Source organism: Macaca nemestrina, chromosome 1 (assembly GCF_043159975.1).
Source record: "Macaca nemestrina isolate mMacNem1 chromosome 1, mMacNem.hap1, whole genome shotgun sequence".
Lineage (NCBI taxonomy): Eukaryota > Metazoa > Chordata > Mammalia > Primates > Cercopithecidae > Macaca > Macaca nemestrina.
In genome coordinates this window covers 56,484,849-56,505,238 of record NC_092125.1, presented here as the reverse complement: position 1 = coordinate 56,505,238, position 20,390 = coordinate 56,484,849, and the positions used below count along the sequence as shown (strand labels likewise).

Genomic DNA, 20,390 nt, shown 5'->3' with positions numbered 1-20,390 from the left:
CTTAACTACATCCCAGTTCTCTGGAATCCACTTTTGGTATTCTTCCTAGTACAAGGCATTCCCTGGGACAAGTGCCACTTTGCTTAGGGAGGTACTTACGAGCACCTTCCATCAGAGGGAATAATTGCTTCACTACAAGAGCTACTCTTTCTACAAGAGTCCAGGTTAATCAAACTAGTGGCAATAAAACTCAATATTCCTACCTTGGAATAGTTTTTCTTGCTTTTAACCTTCCTCCTTCAGAGAAGAGATGATTATTGGCTAATATACTTTGTATGCAACCATTTCAGCAGGTTACTTTTCTTAAATGCAATGAATGCAGAGAAAGGAAAAGAAAATTGTGGCTGCTGGGAACACACTGAGACTATTGTCTTAATTTGTATGTATGTTTACAAAAAGTATTGAACTGTACTACGAAAAAACCTACACATGATGGTGAGTTAAGATGTTGGAAAAGCTTCAGAGACCAAAAAAGAAAAGCTAAAGATATTTAATTTGGTCATATAAACATGACTGTGTCATTCATACCAGGCACTTACCCATAGGCCTTATAGAAGCAAGCATGAGTATTATTGAAAGCATTCATAGACCTCCAGTAAACTTTATTTGGTTTTAACTCTAAACCCTAAGTATGTTTTTTTCATAGTTGATTCTTCTTCTAATTACATTCATTAACCACAATTTATGGATTTATTTTGGCTAATATTTACTTAGCTCTTGTCATATGACAGGCACTGTGTAACCACTTTACTTGATATCTAATTTAGTCTTCACCACAATCTTTGAAGCAGAAATCATTGATATTTTTATTTTGTAGATTAGGGAATCAAGGCACAAAAGGATAATCAACTCACCTAGGTTACACTACATGAAACAGGGATAGCGAGGACCAGAACTCAAGCAATTGCCATTATCACAACTTTAAATCTTTCATGATCACTCTAACTTCAGCCCTAAATGTCCAGAGATAAGAACAGTTAGCAAGTGAACTTACAGATGATACTTACAAAATGATTATTTTTGAGGTCATGGTCCTTCCATACAGGTTAGCTGTGCAGGATTGCAGGATTCAATTTCATCCATCATGTGCAAAACAACGTCATTTTTCTATAATCCAATTTAAATCTTTTTTGAGCCACCTGTCTTCCTAGCAGGATCTCAATCTCAGTCAATATAGGTGCTCCCTTTTTTCTGAGGTTTTGGCTAAATTCCAGAGGTTTTCAAGGCAATGTGGGTGGGAGGCTGGGAGGGAATGTTCTTCAAAAAATGACCATGTTTCCATCTGTTCCTCAGCAGCCCACAGGGCTTCTGTTGAGTCATCCTTTGTTTATGACCCCCAAGATGGCTTCAGATCTTATCTCTCAGCTGCTCACTTCTACATGAAAGCAAAGGTACTGTCTGCTCCCCTACAACCTGATGAGCCATGGTAAATAACACAGTACTATCCCAGTCCATTTTTCACATCCCTGTCAGTTTGCTGATCCTTACTGCTCTGGATATAGGGAAATTGATGAGGTGAGTCCCCCCATGAGGGAACTCTAAGAAGTGACACGTGTCCCTCCAAGTCACTTGTAGGGTAGAGTCTTACTGTACAACCAGGGCTCCACCTAGGAATTGAGGCACCTAACTCTTCTGCAATTAGACTCCTCCCGATGCATTCAGGGATTATTTTGCGTTAATCCAGGAAATCAGTCAGGATCTGGGTGAAGCAAAGGCATGCTTCCTTTCTCAGGAACCCACAAATATCAGTGTTTCTCCTCTTGTTTGTTTCTCCTTTTTCTTCCCCTAAGGCACCTTGTCTAATCTTAGTGAGTGCATTCTATTTATATAATGTATTCTCCAAAGCATGTTGTACAGTCTGGGGCCACAAGTCCTATCTGTTTCTGTCTGTGGTCTTGTCTTTTTAAACTCAAAAGCCAGGTAAAATTTACAGTGTTAAGTTCTTTTGGTTGCATTATTTTTTCCTTGAGATGATGAATGCCTAGCTATTGTTTCAGCAAAGGCCAAAAGGTAAATGAAAATATTGGAGACAAAATATTCCAAATATTATACTACCACCTAGAGAGAAGCAGTTGGCCACCCCTCAAAGGGGACCGTTAATGAGTACATCTATCTGAAAGGATATATTAATATTTTCCAATACTTGTTCTTTGAAGAGACAGTAAAATTTGTATTATTCTAGATATAGATATAAAAGAATAAGGGAAATGGCAATATCAATCTCTAAAGCAATTTATTAAAATGTGACCTCATAATGGAACCATTTATATTCCTTTGGGTATATACCGAGTAACAGGATTTCTAGGTTGAATGGTATTCCTGTCTTCAGGTCTTTGAAGAATTGCCAAACTGTCTTCCACAATGGTGGAAGTGTCCAAATGTTCCTTTTTTTTGAGACAGAGTTTTCCTCTTGTTGCCCAGGCTAGAGTGCAATGGCACGATCTCGGCTCATTGCAACCTCCACCTCCTGGGTTCAAGCAATTCTCCTGCCTCAGCCTCCTCAGGAGCTGGGATTACAGGCATGTGCCACCATACCCAGCTAATTCTGTATCTTTAGTAGAGATGGGGTTTCTCCATGTTTGTCAAACTGGTCTTGAACTCCCGGCCTCAGGTGATCCACCCGCTTCAGCCTCGCAAAGTGCTGGGATTACAGGCATAAGCCCCTGCACCCAGCTGTAAATGTTCCTTTTTATCCACAGCCTCCCCAGTGTCTGTTATGAGTTGACTTTTTAATAATAGTCATTCCAATTGGTGTGAGATGGTATCTCATTGTGGTTTTCATTTGCATTTCTCTAATGATCAATGATGTTAAACTTTTTTACATATGATTGTTGGCCACATGTATGTCTTCTTTCAATAAAGACATATGCACACATGTGTTCACTGCAGCACTGTTCACAATAGAAACGGACATGAAGTCAACCTAAATGCCCATCAATGATAAATTAAATAAAATGTGGTACATATACACCATGGAATACTATGCAGTCATAAAAAAAGAATAAGATCATATCTTTTGCAGGGACATGAAAGGAGCTGGAGGCCATTATTCTTAGCAAACTAATGCAGCAACAGAAAACCGAATACTGCATGTTCTCACTTATAAGTGGGAGCTAAATAATGAGAACACATAGGCACATAGAGGGGAACAACACACACTGGAGCCTATCAGAGAGTAGAGGGTGGGAGAAGGAAAAGAATCAAGAAAAATAACTAATGGGAACTGGGCTTAACACCTGAGTGATTAAATAATCTGTACAGCAACCCCACATGACACAAGTTTACCTATGTAACAAACCTGTACATGTACCCCCGAACTTAAAATAAAAGTTATCAAAAAAACGACCTAACGGTATCTTATTTTCAAAATGCCCACTCTCTGTTCTACATTCAACCCACGAGGTATTTTAGAGACTAGACTATTGTCCTCTTACATAGAGTTAATAATTCACTAAAATTACCTTGAATCTATTTACTTGGCTTGAGTTCTTTTTTAAAATGTAATTTTGTAAACAATTTCTGTGCACACATAATAGGCATATATATTCATGGGATAACTGACATATTTTGATACAGGCATACAATGCATAATAATCACATCAGGGTAAATGGAGTATCCATTACCTCAAGCATTTATCCTTTCTCTGTGTTACAAATGCTCCAATTATGCTCTTTATTTTAAAATGTACATTAATTTACTGTTGACTGTAGTCACCCTGTTGTGTTATCAAATACTAGACCTTATTCATCCTATTTAACTATATTTTTGTACCTGTTAATCACCCCCACTTCCCACCACCAACCACTACCCTTCCCAGCCTCTCATCACCTTCTTTCTACTCTCTATATGCATAAGTTCAATTATTTTAAAATTTTACTCCCACAAATGACTGAGAACATGCAATATTTGTCTTTCTGTGCCAGGCTTATTTCACTTAACATAATGTCCTCCAGTTCCAACCATGTTGTTGCAAATGACAGGATCTCATTCTTTTCATGGCTGAATAGTACTCCATTGTGTATATGTACCACATTTTCTTTATCCACTCATCTGTTGATGCTTCCAAATCTTGGCTAGTGCGAATGGTGCTGCAATATACATGGGAGTGCAGATATCTCTTCCACATACTGATTTCTTTTGCATAAATATCCAGTAGTGGAACTGCTAGAATATATAATAGTTCTATCTTTGGATTTTTGAAGAAACTCCATACAGTTCTCCATAGTGGTTGTACTAATTTACATTCCACCAACAGCATATGAGGGTTCCCTTTTCTCCACGTCAGCACCATTATTCATTATTGCTTATCATTTTGATAAAAGCCATTTTTACTGGGATAAGATGATATCTCATTGTAGTTTTGATTTGCATTTCTCTGATGATCAGTAATGTTGAGCTCTTTTCCATATGCCTGTTTTCCATTTGAATGTTTTCTTTTGAGATGTGTTTATTATGATCTTTTGCCCATTATTTAATATGATTATTTGATTTTTTTTCCTATAGAGTTGTTTGAGCTCCTTGTATATTCCAGGTAAGGATCCCTTGTGGAGGAATGGAGGAATATTTGCCAAGCAAATGGAAAGCAAAAGAAAAAAGAATAAAAAGCAGGAATTGCAATCCTAATTTCTGATAAAACAAACTTTAAACCAACAAAGATCAAAAGAGACAAAGAAGGGCATTACATAATGGTAAAGGGATCAATTCAACAAGAAGAGCTAACTATCCTAAATATATATGCGCCCAACACAGGAGCACCCAGATTTATAAAGCAAGTTCTTAGAGACCTACAAAGAGACTGCGACTTCCACACAATAATAGTGGGAGACTTTAACACCCTACTGTCAATATTAGACAGATCAATGAGACAGAAAATTAACAAGGATATTCAGGATGTGAACTCAGTTCTGGACCAAGTGGACCTAACAGACATCTACAGAACTCTCCACCCCAAATCAACAGAATATACATTCTTCTCAGCACCACATCGCACTTATTCTAAAATTGACCACATAATTGGAAGTAAAACACTCCTCAGAAAATGCAAAAAAAAAAAAAAAAAGAACACGGAAATCATAACAGTCTCTCAGACCACAGTGGAAACAAATTATAACTCAGGATTAAGAAACTCACTCAAAACTGCACAACTACATGGAAACTGAACAACCTACTCCTGAATGACTACTGGGTAAATAACGAAATGAAGGAAGAAATAAAGATGTTCTTTGAAACCAATGAGAACAAAGACAACATACCAGAATCTCTGGGACACATTTAAAGCAGTGTGTAGAGGGACATTTATAGCACTAAATGCCCACAAGAGAAAGCAGAAAAGATCTAAAATTGACACCGCAACATCACAATTAAAAACTGACAATTAAAACTGACAACATCACAATTAAAAACATCACAATTAAAAAACTGAGAAGCAACAGCAAACAAATTCAAAAGCTAACAGAAGACAAGAAATAAGATCAGAGCAGAACTAGAGGAGACAGAGACATGAAAAACCCTTCAAAAATCAATGGATTCAGGAGCTGTTTTTTTGAAAAGATCAACAAAATAGACCTCTAGCCAGACTAATAAAGAAGAAAAGAGAGAAGAATCAAATAGATGCAATGAAAAATGAAATGGGGATATCACCACCTATCCCTCAGAAATACAAACTACCATCAGAGAATACTATAAACACGTTTACGCATATAAACTAGAAAATCTAGAATAAATTGATAAATTCCTGTACATATACACCCTCCCAAGACTAACTCAGAAAGAAGTCAAATCCCTGAATAGAACAATAACAAGTTCTGAAATTGAGGCAGCAATTAACAGCTTACCAACCAAAAAAATCCAGGTCTAGATGGATTCACAGCCGAATTCTACCAGAGGTACAAAGAGAAGCTGGTACCATTCCTTCTGAAACTATTCCAATCAATAGAAAAAGAAGGAATCCTCCCTAACTCATTTTGTGAGGCCAGCATCATCCTAATACCAAACCCTGTCAGAGACACAACAAAAAAGAAAATTTCAGGCCAATATCCCTGATGAACATCGATGTGAAAATCCTTAATAAAATACTGGCAAACCGAATTCCAGCAGCACATCAAAAAGGTTATTCACCATGATCAAGTCGGCTTCATCCCTGGGATGCAAGGCTGGTGCAACATCTGCAAACCAATAAACGTAATCCATCACATAAACAGAACCAATGACAAAAACCACATTATTATCTCAATAGAGGCAGAAAAAGTCTTCGACAAAATCCAGCACCCCATCATGCTAAAAACTCTCAATAAACTAGGTATCGATGGAATGTATCTCAAAATAATAAGAGCTATTTATGACAAACCCACAGCCAATATCATACTGAATTGACAAAAACTGGAAGCATTCCCTTTAGAAACCGGCACAAGACAAGGATGGCCTCTATCACCACTCCTATTCAATATTGTATTGGAAGTTCTGTCCAGGGCAATCAGGCAAGAGGAAGAAATAAAGGGTATTCAAATAGGAAGAGAGGAAGTCAAATTGTCTCTTTTGTGATGACATTATTTTATCTTTAGAAAACCCCACCATGGCCGGGCGCGATGGCTCACGCCTGTAATCCCAGCACTTTGGGAGGCCGAGGCGGGCGGATCACAAGGTCAGGAGATCGAGACCACGGTGAAACCCCGTCTCTACTAAAAATACAAAAAAAAATTAGCCGGGCGCGGTTGTGGGCGCCTGTAGTCCCAGCTACTCGGGAGGCTGAGGCAGGAGAATGGCGTGAACCCGGGAGGCGGAGCTTGCAGTGAGCCGAGATCGCGCCACTGCACTCCAGCCTGGGTGACAGAGCGAGACTCCGTCTCAAAAAAAAAAAAAAAGAAAAAAGAAAACCCCACCATCTCAGCCCAAAATCTCCTTAAGCTGATAACCAACTTCAGCAAAGTCTCAGGATACAGAATCATTGTGCAAAAATCACAAGCATTCCTATACACTAATAACAAACAGAGAGACAAATCATGAGTGAACTCCCATTCACAATTGCTACTAAGAGAATAAAATATCTAGGAATACAACTTACAAGGAATGTGAAGAAGCTCTTCAAGGAGAACTACAACCACTGTTCAAGGAAATAAGAGAGGACACAAACAAATGGAAAAACAGTCCATGTTCATGGATACAAAGAACCAATATTGTGAAAATGGACATACTGCCAAAAGTAATTTATAGATTCAATGCTATCCCCATCAAGCTACCATTGACTTTCTTCACAGAATTGGAAAAAACTACTTTAAACTTCATGTGGAACCAAAAAAGAGCCCAAATAGCCAAGACAATCCTAAGCAAAAAGAACAGAGCTAGAGGCATCACACTACCTGGCTTCAAACTATACTACACGGCTACAGTAACCAAAACAGCATGGTACTGGTACCAAAACAGAGATATAGACCAATGGAACAGAACAGAGGCCTCAGAAATAACATCACACATCTACAACCATCTGATCTTTGATAAACCTGACAAAAACAAGCAATGGGGAAAATATTCCCTATTTAATAAATAGTGTTAGGAAAACTGGCTAGCCATATGCAGAAAACTGAAACTGGACCCCTTCCTTACACCTTATACAAAAATTCAACTCAAGATGGATTAAAGACTTAAACGTAAGACCTAAAATCATAAAAATCCTAGAAGACAAACCTAGGCAGTACCATTCAGAACATGGGCATGAGCAAAGACTTCATGTCTAAAACAACAAAAGCAACAGCAACAAAAGCCAAAATTAACAAAATGGAATCTAATTACACTAAAGAGCTTCTGCACAGCAAAAGAAACTATTATCAGAGTGAACAGACAACTGATAGAATGGGAGAAAATCTTTGCAATCTATCCATTTGACAAAGGGCTAATATCCAGAATCTACAAAGAACCTAAACAAATTTACAAGAGAAAAACAAACAACCCCATCAAAAAGTGGGCAAAGAATATGAACAGACACTTCTCAAAAGAAGACATTTATGGAGCCAACAGACACATGAAAAAATGCTCATCATCACTTGTCATTAGAGAAATGCAAATCAAAACCACAATGATATACCATCTCAAGCCAGTTAGAATGGTGACCATTAAAAAGTCAGGAAACAACAGATGCTGGAGAGGATGTGGAGAAATAGAAACACTTTTACACTGTTGGTGGGAGTGTAAATTAGTTCAACCATTGTGGAAGACAGTGTGGCAATTCCTCAAGGATCTAGAGCTAGAAATACCATTTGATCCAGCAATCCCATTAGATCCAGCAATCCCATTACTGGGTATAATACCCAAAGGATTATAAATCATTCTACTATAAAGACACATGCACACTGCACACATATGTTTATTGAGGCACTATTCACAATAGCAGAGACTTGAAACCAACCCAAATGTCCATCAATGATGGACTAGATTAAGAAAATGTGGCACATGTACACCATGGAATACTATGCAGTCATAAAAAAGGATGAGTTCATGTCCTTTGCAGGGACATGGATGAGGCTGGAAACCATCATTCTCAGGAAACTATCACAAGAACAGAAAACCAAACACCGCACTACCTCACTCATAAATGAGAGTTGAACAATGAGAACACATAGACACAGGGAGGGGAATATCATACACCAGGGCTTATCAGGGGGTGGGGGGCTAGGGGAGGAACAGCATTAGGAGAAATATCTAATGTAGGTGATGGGTTGATGGGTGCAGCAAACCACCATGGCACGTGTATTCCTATGTAACAAAACTGCACGTTCTGCACATGTACCCCAGAACTTAAAGAATAATAATAATAATAATAAAAGAACCCCTTGTCAGATGGATAGATTGTAAATATTTTCTCCTGGTCAGATGCAGTGGCTCACGCCTGTAATCCCAGCACTTTGGGAGGCCGAGGCGGGTGGATCATGAAGTCAGGAGATGGAGACCATCCTGGCTAACACGGTGAAACTCCGTCTCTACTAAAAATACAAAAAATTAGCCAGGCGTGGTGGCAGGCACCCGTAGTCCCAGCTACTCAGGAGGCTGAGGCAGGAGAACGGCGTGAACCCAGGAGGCAGAGCTTGCAGTGAGCCAAGATCGCGTCACTGCACTCCAGCCTGGCCTATAGAGCGAGACTGCCTCAAAAAAAAAAAAAAAAAAAAAAAAAAAAAATTCTCCCATTCTGTGGGTTGTCTCTTCACTTAGTTGATTGCTTCCTTCACAGTGTAAAAGCTTTTTTACTTGATGTGATCCCATTTGTGAATTCTGGCTTTGATAACCTATGCTTGTGGAGTATTACTCAAGAAACCTTTGCCCAGACCAGTATCCTGGAGAGATTCCTCAATGTTTTCTAAAATTGAAATACTGTGGAGGTCTTAGATTTAGTCTTAAAGTCTTTATTTCATTTTGATTTTTTTTTTTTTTTGACACTCCATTGTATATTATTTGTTTCTTTTATCTTGCTACTGTTGGGATACTTTCTTTATCCTTGACCTTTGGGAGTTTGATTATTAACTGTCTTGAGGTACAGTCTTATTTAGGTTAAATCTGTTTGATGTTCTATAAACCTTGTACTTGAATATTGATATCTTTCTGTAGGTTTGGGAAGTTCTCTGTTGTTATCCTTTTGAATAAACTTTCTACCCCGATCTCTCTCTCCACTTCCTCTTCATGGCCAATAACTCTTAGATTTGTCCTTTTGAGGCTATTTTCTACATCTTGTAGGCAGCCTTCATTCTTTTTTATTCCTTTTTCTTTTTGTCACTTCTGACTGTGCATTTTCATATAGCCTGTCTTCAAGCTAATTCTTTCTTTTTCTTGGCCAATTCTGCTGTTAAGCAATTTTGATGCGTTATTCAGTACGTCAGTTGCATTTTTCGACTCCAGAATTTCTGCCTGATTCTTTTTAATTAGTTCAATTTCTTTGTTAAATTTCTCTAGTAAGATTCCGAATTCTTTGTCTGTTATCTTAAGTTTCATTGAATTTCCTCAACACAACTATTTTGAATTCTCTGTCTGAAAGCTCACATATTCTTGTCTCTCCAGGATTGGTCAATGGTGCCTTATTTACTTCATTTGGTGAGGTCATGTTTTCCTGGATAGTCTGGATATTTGTGGATGTTTGTCAATGTCTGAGCATTGAAGGGTTAGGTATTTATTTTTGTCTTTGCAATCTGGGCTTGTTTGTACCCATCCTTTTTGGGAGGGCTGTCTAGGTATTAGAAGGGACTCAGGTGTTGTGATCTAAGTTTTTGGTCTCTGCAGCCATATCTGCATTGGGGGGCATCCCAAACCCAGTAACACTGTGGCTCTTGAAGACTTGTTGAAGTACCGTCTTGGCTGTCTTCACTAAGATCTGGGAGGATTACTTGGAGTACCAGGCAGAGACTCTTGTTCTCTTCCCTTACTTTCTCCCAGCAAATATCAGTTCCCTCTGTGTGCTGAGCTGTCTGGAGCTGGGGGATGGATCACCAAGCACCCCTGTGGCCATTGCCACTGAAACTGCACTGGTCAGATCAGAAGTCAGCAAAATACTGGGTCTCATCCAAGGCCCACAGCAACTACTGACTGGCTACTGCGCTCACATTTGCTTAAAGCCCTAGGGCTCTACAATCAGCAGGCAGTGAAGCCAGCCAGGCTTGTCTTCTTCCCTTCAGGGTGACAAGTTCCTCCTGGCTCCAGACAGGTCCATAGATGCTGTACAGCAGCCAGGGTCTGGAGTCAGAAACTTTAGAAATCTACCTGGTGCTCTATTCTACTGAGGATGAGTTGGTACCGAAACCACAGGAAAAAGTCGGTTGCAATCTTCTTCCCTTTTCACAAGCAGAGCTGTCTCTCTCTGTGGCCACCCCTGCCCCAAGCCCATGGTGAGTACCGCCTGGAAACTATTGATGTTCATTCAAGGTCCAAGGGTTCTTCAATCAGCTTGTGGTGAATGCTGCCAGACACGGGACTCGCTCTTCCGGGCAGTGGTTCTCCTCTGGCCCAGGAAAGGTCCAGAAATGCCATCCAAGAGCCAAGGCCTAGAATCCGGGACCCAAAGAGCCTGCCGTGTACTCTACCCCACAGTAGCCAAGCTAGTACCTAAGTTGATTTTTGGATCTTATGAAGGTGCTTTTTTGTGTGGATAGTTGTTCTGATTAGTAGTCCTGTGGGGAAGACAATTGGTGTAGGCTTCTAGTCAGCCATCTTGAACTGCCTCCTCCTGTTTATGTCATTTAATTCAGCTGTTTTAAAAACAGAGTGAGTGGCTCTTTCTGTAGCTGCTTCCAGGTGGGCTAAAAATGATCTAATTTTATTTTTTTAATTGACAAGTAATAATTGTAGATCGTCCTCAGATATTTTGTGATGTTTTGAACTACATGATGTATAATAATCAGATTAAGGTAATTAACACATTTCAGCTCTTATTTTACCCATGATAAATTCTTCATTTACAAGGATGAATATTCCACTCATTCTCTTATCAGAGAGTTGGCCTACAACATAAGGTTATTTTTGGTTTTGGAAGAAATAATGACCACCATCATAATTGACAAACCATATTCTTATTTTCTCCTCTCACCAATAATTGAGTTTCAGTAATAAATAATAGATGCAATTTATATAACTAATTTGTACAGAGCATCAACAAAATATCTTAGAGATCAGGCACATTTATAAAAAGGAACTAGCACTTACTTAGAACTTTTTCTCTATCTGTCACCAGTCTAAGAACTTTACATAATGCACTTTCCAATTTCATTTTGAAACTAGCCTGTCAGGTAGATATTATTATTCCCATTTTACAAAAAATAAAACTGGAATGTTCTCACAGTAAGAAAAAAAAATATCATTCAAACTCATGTCTTTCTAACACCGAAGCTTATATTCATTCCTCTTCACTGGAAGGCTAAACATGTGTAGAAGAAACAATGAGAAGATGACTCTGAATGATATTTGTACGATGAAGAAAAGAAGTGCTTCCATAATAAGTAAAAATACTGGATATTATGACAGAATGTGAGAAAATAAAGTATAAAATTGATGTCAGAGAGTACCGGAGATCATCAAAATGATAGCAATTTTCATTATAGTGTAACACATGGAAGATGAAGAGAACCTGAGGCAAGGCAGTGCGAATGTAGGGAACAGAGAGAAGGAGAAAGAGTCGTGAGATGTGCATGGCATAGATCGATGTAGAGACGACTGCATTAAAAAATGCCACATGTGGAGCAACCAATAAGCACTGGTTAACTGGCTTTCCAACTCAGAGTACAATAGTTTTTAACTGAAATTATCAGTTGGATCCTGATATTGAGATCAGGGCACTTTCTACAAGGTGTACTAGGCATTAGTTTTTGTTGTTCGCTAAATTTGGAAATTTTAAAGCAGTTTTGTATAGAGCAACTTAATTCCACAACAGAATGCTTATTAACAGTAATTCACACAACAGAATGTTTATTAACAGTAAGCCTAAATATATGTCCATGTGCTATCAGTTCATATGCAGCAGTCAGTTTGGGCTTCTATGACAAATTATCATAGACTGGGTGGCTTAAACAGCAAACATTTATTTCTCACAGTTTTAGAGGCTAGAAAGTCTAAGATCAAGGTACCTGCAAGCCAAGTGTTTGGTGAGGGCTCTCTTCCTGGCTCACAAATGGCCACCTTCTTGTTGTATTCTTACATGGCAGAGAGAGACAGAGAGATCTATGTCTCTTCCTTTTTTTTTCTTTTTTTTTTTTTTGTTGTTGCATCTAATTTTCTTTTTATCATCTTTTAATTGACAAATGATAATTGTATATGGGATACAATGTTATCTTTTGATCCATGTATACACTGTAGAAAGATTAAATCAAGCCAGTTTATCCCTTACATTGTGGTGAGAATGTTTAAAATCTATTTTTAATCAATTTTAAAATATACAATACCTTATTAATTATAATCACTATGTTGTACAGTAGATCACAAAAATGTATTCCTTCATTCTAACTGAAGTGAAACTTTGTAGTTTTCAACCAATATGTCTTTTTTTTCCATCCCACTCTTCTCTGCCCTCCCCACTTTATTAGCCTATAGCAACCAACTTTCTACTCTGTTTCTGAGATTGATTTTTTTAGATTCCACATATAAGTGAGATCATGCAGTATTTGTCTTTTTGTGCCTGGACTATTTCATTTAGCATAATTACCTTGAGAGCATTAACCTCATCATGACAGTCCCACCCTAATGGCCTAATCCAACTCTAAGCCCTCACCTCCAAACACCATCACATCGGTAGATAGGATTTCAACATGCGAACTCTGGGGAGATACAAACATTAAGTCCATAACACATGCCAATCAAATAATAGTTGTATTTTAACTGTCTAGGCATAAACTGTATTGTAGTACTATTCTTAGATGTCAGTTCTTACTCAATGACATAAAAACCTTAGCCAGATATATTTTGGTCTTGGTTGTCTAGCTCCTCTTTTGTTGCTTATGTGTTTGTGTGTGTGCACGTATGTGTGTATCCACACATGAGTTCTGCTATGTATTTTATGCTAGACGACTTCCTGTGGTGGTTGATCTCACCTGGGTATCTATGCCTACCTGAACTGAATGTGTTAACTACAGAGTGCTGTCAATTCTTCAGTCTGCAATTATCAACATTCTTCAAGTATGGTATTTCCATAGCTTTAGTAACATAGATCTGTGCAAATATGGTACCTGAGAAAATGGAACATCCTTCCAAACATATGCTGGGAATCACTTCATCACACATGACTATTTTGAGCAGGATTTTATATGCTGTCATGAATTTTGATAGGAGAAAAACCTCTGTTCTCTTAAATCTCTATTAAAAAAAGAGGGAGGCAAGAAGAAACAGAAGCAAACCTGCGATTAACTACTTTTTTATACAATCAAATGTTTCCTACACTTACAGCAGCTATAGTTAAAGAAGTCCATGTACCAATTAATTTGAATTTCCTGTTTAATCATTGCATGCCAATTTATTTATAGACAATACAAGCACACACAAAATCAAGTTCCTTGAACATGGTTAGACCTAAACCAATGTTAATTTTTATTTCCTTTCAAAGATATTATCTGTTTTTAGATTGGATTTTCATTTGATAACAAAGAGAATAATTTTTTAAAATAGAGAAAGTTGGCTGTTTTTGATGGCCCACAGAGAAACGAAAATATAATTAAGGGAGAACAGATACATAGGCATGAAACTTGCTTGGGTACTTTTGCTGATACTTGCACAAATTACATATTTACCTATGTTATGCCACTTCTAGAAGATACTTGTTTAATATATAACATTATCTTTTACTGTCTTCACCTTAATTTAATTTCAAAACAATCTTTTTATAAATGGCTAGTATGTTTTGTAAATTCATGCATTCAACAAATGACCATCCGCAAATACTGCATGCAAGGCTTTGCTATCCTCTCGATGATGCAGAGGTGGATGATTTCTGGAATCTACCCACAGAGGCCAGAATTACAAAAAGGTAATAAAGTTTAAACATGTTCAATACCAAGGATGGTTTTTGGTAATACCCTGCAAAAGTTTAGACAAGACAGAAGGCTGATATTTTCAGGAAAACAAAAAATAAAATTAAAAGAAAATACAATTTAAAATAATTCATGCTTTTGTTCCAGAAACATACAAAAATGATTTCTTTATCAGCTCACTCTGAGTTGCAAATTTTTTCTGTCTGATTTTTTGTGGTTGCAGCTCACTTGGCGTCAGCTCCCTTTTTCTGCCAGCACAGCCAAGGTATTCTACGCGTTCACTGTAAATGGAGGTTTATGCTGTGCTGGTGGACTGAGTACTCCAGGAAGGAGGGCCTCCATGACGTGGACAGACCTAGCTTTGTGGCACAAAACACAACAGCTAAGTCAAATGAAAGCATTCAGTGGATGATAAAAAATAAACTCAGTCAAACAAATATGTTCTCCTAACTGCTGTAGCAAATGTTTTCTTTCTCCTGGCTGCCAGCTCTTTTCAAAGATGATTCCCAAAGGCTTTTTTCCTTTGTTTAGGTTTCATATGGGGTAAATTAATTCATGATTTGTTGTTAAAAAAACAGTAACAACAAAGTAAAACATACACACACACACACACCTCTTTCCCCAGTCTTCCTCAAAATACCCACAGGAACCCACCCAATAGAATGGCCTGAAACAAAATACTTTTGTTCAAAGCCAGCAAGTCTGGCAAAGCTGCAAGCTCTGCCCATAGCTACCTGTATCATGGATAGCTGCAGAGAAATATGCAAACTGGCAAACTGGGTACCTTTTACTGTTTTACAACAATATGTTTTATTGTTCTCTCACTAAGTTATTTGCCAAGGGCAAGGAGTACTGAAGTATCTAGCAGTAGCCCAGGCACAGCTGTCAGCATGAGCCTTACCACTTCTGGCATTGCTTTTTTAGCCAAGAGGCACTGCAATTGCTTACCAATAAGTTGTGATGAGTTGATAATGCAAGTAGACTAGATCATAAATATTTTAGCATTTAAGCATGCTTTTTCATCTATGGTGACTTAATGCTGCAATGGCAAAGGACTTTCCCCTAGGAAAGGCAATTAGGGATAGGTGGAAACACATATTAGAACATTTATGATAATGAGAAAACTACTTTTAATTGAGTACATTAAGGCTGATCTACAATGATTAAAGCAAAACTCTATTCAAAATGAAGCTTTATTATCACATTTGAAAACCTATACTATTAAACAATTTTTAACTGCAAAATATTTACAAAATACAACTTTGCATCTCTAGTAATATCAAAACCAAAGTGAATTATCTGAAATGAAGAAGAAAAGGCAGAAAAAAGAAAAAAAAATTGATTGCATATGACTAGCAGCAATTGATATAAAGCTACTCAATATGTTAATGGATCTCTGTACTGACTTTTCACTCTTTAGGAATTTTCATTTAGTGTTTCATACTTCTGAATATTGTATTTAGGGATATTTCATTAAGGTTGGATTGTTTCCAACAGTTGTAATTATTGTTCCATTCTCTAGATAACTCCGACATCATGGGTGATGAAGCTCTGTATGAAACTTGACATAAGGCTTTCCCTGCTTGCCTCTCTTGCAGGCAGTGTGAGTGACCCTCTCTCCCTATACATGCGTTTAATTCTTCCTCCCCTTACACTCACTTCCTAACCCTACTCCTCTTCTCACTGTTTTAGATCTAAGCTCTCAAAAACCCCTAAGGAAAAAAAAAAAGGCAAAGGCACATGTGGCTTTTGCCGTGCATTGGAGAGTATGAGACAGGGTTTGAATGCTAATTCAGATACCCACTCTAAAATGAGGCTAATGATACTGCACAGTGTGGTTGGGAGATGAAATAACACGTGCAAGTGCCTTTAAAATTTTAATGTGCAGAGAAATAGAAAACCTTATTCTATTTCAATTCTGAAGAAAAATATGTAAATATGTCACATTTTGTCCCTTGATCAGCAATGGCTCCAAATCAAGAGTGTCTCAACTATGCCTGTTTTCCTCATAACTTTTACATAAAGTTCTGAAAATACTGCTACCATTTTATAAGGAAATGGAGGGCAATCAAGGCAGAAACTGTTTGGTAAACAGAGGTTTGTTTACTTGAGGTAGAAACAATTCTCTCATTTATGAGTTGTTTATTCTCTTCAGTGAACATTTTCCTCTTTGTATCTCGGTTCTAAACCCTCTCTGAGAACATATATTTCAAAAGCACACAGAATAAAATCACATCGATCCTCAGGTCTCTGTTTTACTTCATCATGTTTGGGTGGGAGGTGATTTAATTTATCTATGGTTGTGATTTTCATCGTCTATCTTGTGAGATACTGTTTGGTTTTACTTGTGGATTAATTTCATCCTTAATACTCTTAAAAATAAAAGGGACATATGTTTTTGGTTATGTTTTGGGGGTTCTTTTCAAGCTATACTTTAATCAATGACTTCTCACACCAGTAAATGTGATAAAACTTCAATACCCAATCAACTTTAATAATCCAAACAAGAAAATGCTAGCCTGGATCAGCCAGGTGACTCGTTTAAACATAGAATTGAAGATAATGTGTTAAAGCCAATGCCTGATTTAAGATATCTCCACAGTCGCTTTGATAATTCTGTTTTGAAGCACTAGATGGCACTATGAATTCACTTAATTTGGAACCAAACTAGCCCATCCATAATTTCAAAGAGAAAAAAAGATGAGAATTTTCCTTAACTGATTTGATAGTCTGACACATATTCTTAAGGAAATGAATTTATATGATGTAACAGTTATTTCATTAAGTTTCAGCGAAAAAAAGCATTCTCTTTTGGCAAGGAAAATGTGACTGTTTCTACAAACACAAACCAGTCAAATCAGCACTCAAAGTCTAGTCAGAGAAAAAAAGAAAGTCAGACATGCTTGTTGGCCAACTTGACTGCTTTTTGACTGACTTAAATATTTTCTTGACTACTTGACAGTCAAAACAGTCAAGCCAGTTTGTGTGTGTCAATACAGACTGTACTTTATATGTTACAAAGTGAATGTCTATGTTTGTTAGATTTCTTTTCTGCCGTCTTTGTAGTCTGGCTGGTTAGCTCGGCTGGTTAGGGCAGTCTACTAATGAGGCCAAGGTCACCCTGGTTTCCATTCCTGCCTTGGGGGATATGTTCTCCTCACAGAGGGAGAGGCTGTTCTTTGGCTAGGAACTGCATTCTTCACTCTGGCCAGCCATCTCACAAATACCTGATCTTAAAAGATTACTGCATATGGACGTCTACATGATCAGAATAAACATATCATTATAAGAAGACAAAAACAACTCAAATTGTATATTCTATTAACAGCAGAACCACGATGTCATTTTTCTAAAGAAAGGACTCAAGAGAGTCCTTCTAAAATCAGTTTTGCTAACTAGCAAAGTTCTATTTCTTGTCTCTCCATTCAAATTTTGTATATTGTCAAGAACTTGCTTAGGCAGAGAGCTAGCTACTGAAGAATAGAGAAAGGAATAGCTGTTATCACAATGACTTCACAATATAGTGAGGAAGATAAACAAGCAAACAAATATTAGATAATGTGATAAATACTACTATAAAGGTATATACATAAATTTCCAAGGAAGTGAAAATAAAGTCTAATTTCCAGGCAGTTATACGAGCTAGATCTCAAAGAATTGACATGAATTCAACTACAGTATATGGTAAATGGCATTTCAGGTGAAGAAATAGTGTGTGAAGACAGAGAAATGTCTGAGTGGCAGGTCTCCAAACAGAGAAGTGTTTCCTGTGCCTAGAATTTTGGGTATGTGGTGAGAAGTGGCAAGAGCTGACCTGGTAAGGTAAGAGATCTAAATAAAATCAAGGGAGTTTTCCATAACCTAAAAACTTTGTGAAATCCAAAGTCTAAAATAAATATCCAGGAGTCCCTACTAATAAAAACAATTGAATAAATAAGAAAGTGGGGGGAGATTAGACACATCTTTTGTCCAAAGAATCCCAAATTATGCAGAAAAGTCATCCCCACCCAAGAAGGTGAAACCTAACTCCTCACTCCATGTAAGTTGTACAGTGACTTTCTTCTAAACAGCACAACTCAGAAAAAGTGGGGAGGAATAACTTGACTATAGACAATCTTGACAAACACACCTCAGCCAGGTGATCACTGTTAACATTAATAGTGATAAGTCATTATGATGGTATTTTATGGCTATGGTCTTCCTCCCCAAAGCTCATAACCCCAACCTAACCATGATATCCGGCAAATCCCAACTGAGGTACATTGTATAAGATACCAGTACTCCTTAGCTAGGCATGATGGCACATGTTTTTGGTCCTAGCTACTCAGGAGGGTGAGGCAGGAAGATTGCTTAAGCTCAGGAGTTTGAGGCCAGTCTAAGGCAATCATCAAGACCCCATTGCTATATTGAAAAAAAAAAAAACAGATTTAAATATACTTATTTTTTTAAATGCAAGTACATCTCAACATTTTTGTAGTCATCAAAAATTGTCAGTCAAGTGGAAGCTAAGAAAACGTGAGAGTTAACTTATATATGACAATCTGGATAGGATCCTAGAACAGAAAAAGAGCATTAAGTTAAAAACCAAGGAAATCTGAATAAAACAAGGACTTTACTTAATAATGTAGCAACATTCATTCATTAATTGTGACAAATGTACCATACCAATACATGATGTTGATAATAGAAGACACAGAGTATGAGATATATGAGACCTTTCTGTACTGTCTTTACATTTTTTCTGTAAATATAAAGCTGTTCTAAAAAAAAATCTGAGTCAAAAATTGTCATTTTGAATAAAATTAACATATTATTTTTAAAAAAATATTTGTGAAAGTGGTAACATTCACTACCTCTATCTACCATCTAAAAGGAAAGAAAGAAGGAAGAATGGAAGGGAAAATTGAAGAAAAGAAGGAAGGCAAATTGCTGGCTATAAAAATGTCTAAACATGTGAGTGTACATAACACATTTATATAGCATAATTGAAGTTTTTATAGAATAACTGAAGGAATATAGCTATTGTCAAACTCATAATCAACAGACAAATGTGAGGAATAGACATGTAATATAACTGCAGAATGTGAATTGTGTATCTCATATTTTTGCACTAGAGGGGTGACTGAAAGGACATCAGTAGAATTTATGTTAGGCATTTAAGTCCTCCAAAGTCTTATTAAAATATAAACAATCTCTCATTCATTGCTGGTAGGAATGCAAAATGGTACAGCACTTTGGAAGAGTTTGCTGGTTTCCTACAAAACTAAACATAATATTAACATGTGATCCAGCAATTGTGCTCCCTGATATATACCCAAAGGAGTTGAAAACTTATGTCTACACAAAAACTTGCACAAAGATGTTTAAAGAAGCTTCATTCATAATTCCTAAAACTTGGCAGCAACCAAGATGTCCCTCAGCAGGTGATTGGATAAGTAAACTGTGGTACATCCAGATAATGGAATATTACTCTGCACTAAAAAGAAGTGAGCTATCGGTGGGGCGCGGTGGCTCAAGCCTGTAATCCCAGCACTTTGGGAGGCCGAGACAGGCGGATCACGAGATCAGGAGATCGAGACCATCCTGGCTAACACGGTGAAACCCCGTCTCTACTAAAAAATACAAAAAAACTAGCCGGGCGAGGTGGCGGGCGCCTGTAGTCCCAGCTACTCGGGAGGCTGAGGCAGGAGAATGTCTTAAATCCGGGAGGCGGAGCTTGCAGTGAGCTGAGATCCGGCCACTGCACCCCAGCCTGGGTGACAGAGCGAGACTCCGTCTCAAAAAAAAAAAAAAAAAAGAAGAAGAAGAGGTGAGCTATCAAGCCATAAAAAGACATAGAAGAAACTGAAATATATTACTAAGTGATAGGAGCCTATCTGAAAAGGCTACGTATCATTCCTACTATA

General features: G+C 37.6%; 1 long non-coding RNA gene across 1 annotated transcript in view; it reads right to left on the bottom strand.

The window, feature by feature from the left end:
- Positions 1-20,085, bottom strand: part of LOC105484673 (uncharacterized) — a 202,625-nt gene extending 182,540 nt beyond the window's left edge. The window contains exons 1-3 of the long non-coding RNA XR_011612443.1: positions 15,433-20,085; positions 14,640-14,843; positions 13,687-13,813 (exon numbers count right to left, since the gene is read on the bottom strand). This is a non-coding gene — a long non-coding RNA (uncharacterized lncRNA). The remainder of the gene's footprint in view (positions 1-13,686; positions 13,814-14,639; positions 14,844-15,432) is intronic.
- Between the last annotated feature and the right edge of the window lie 305 nt (positions 20,086-20,390).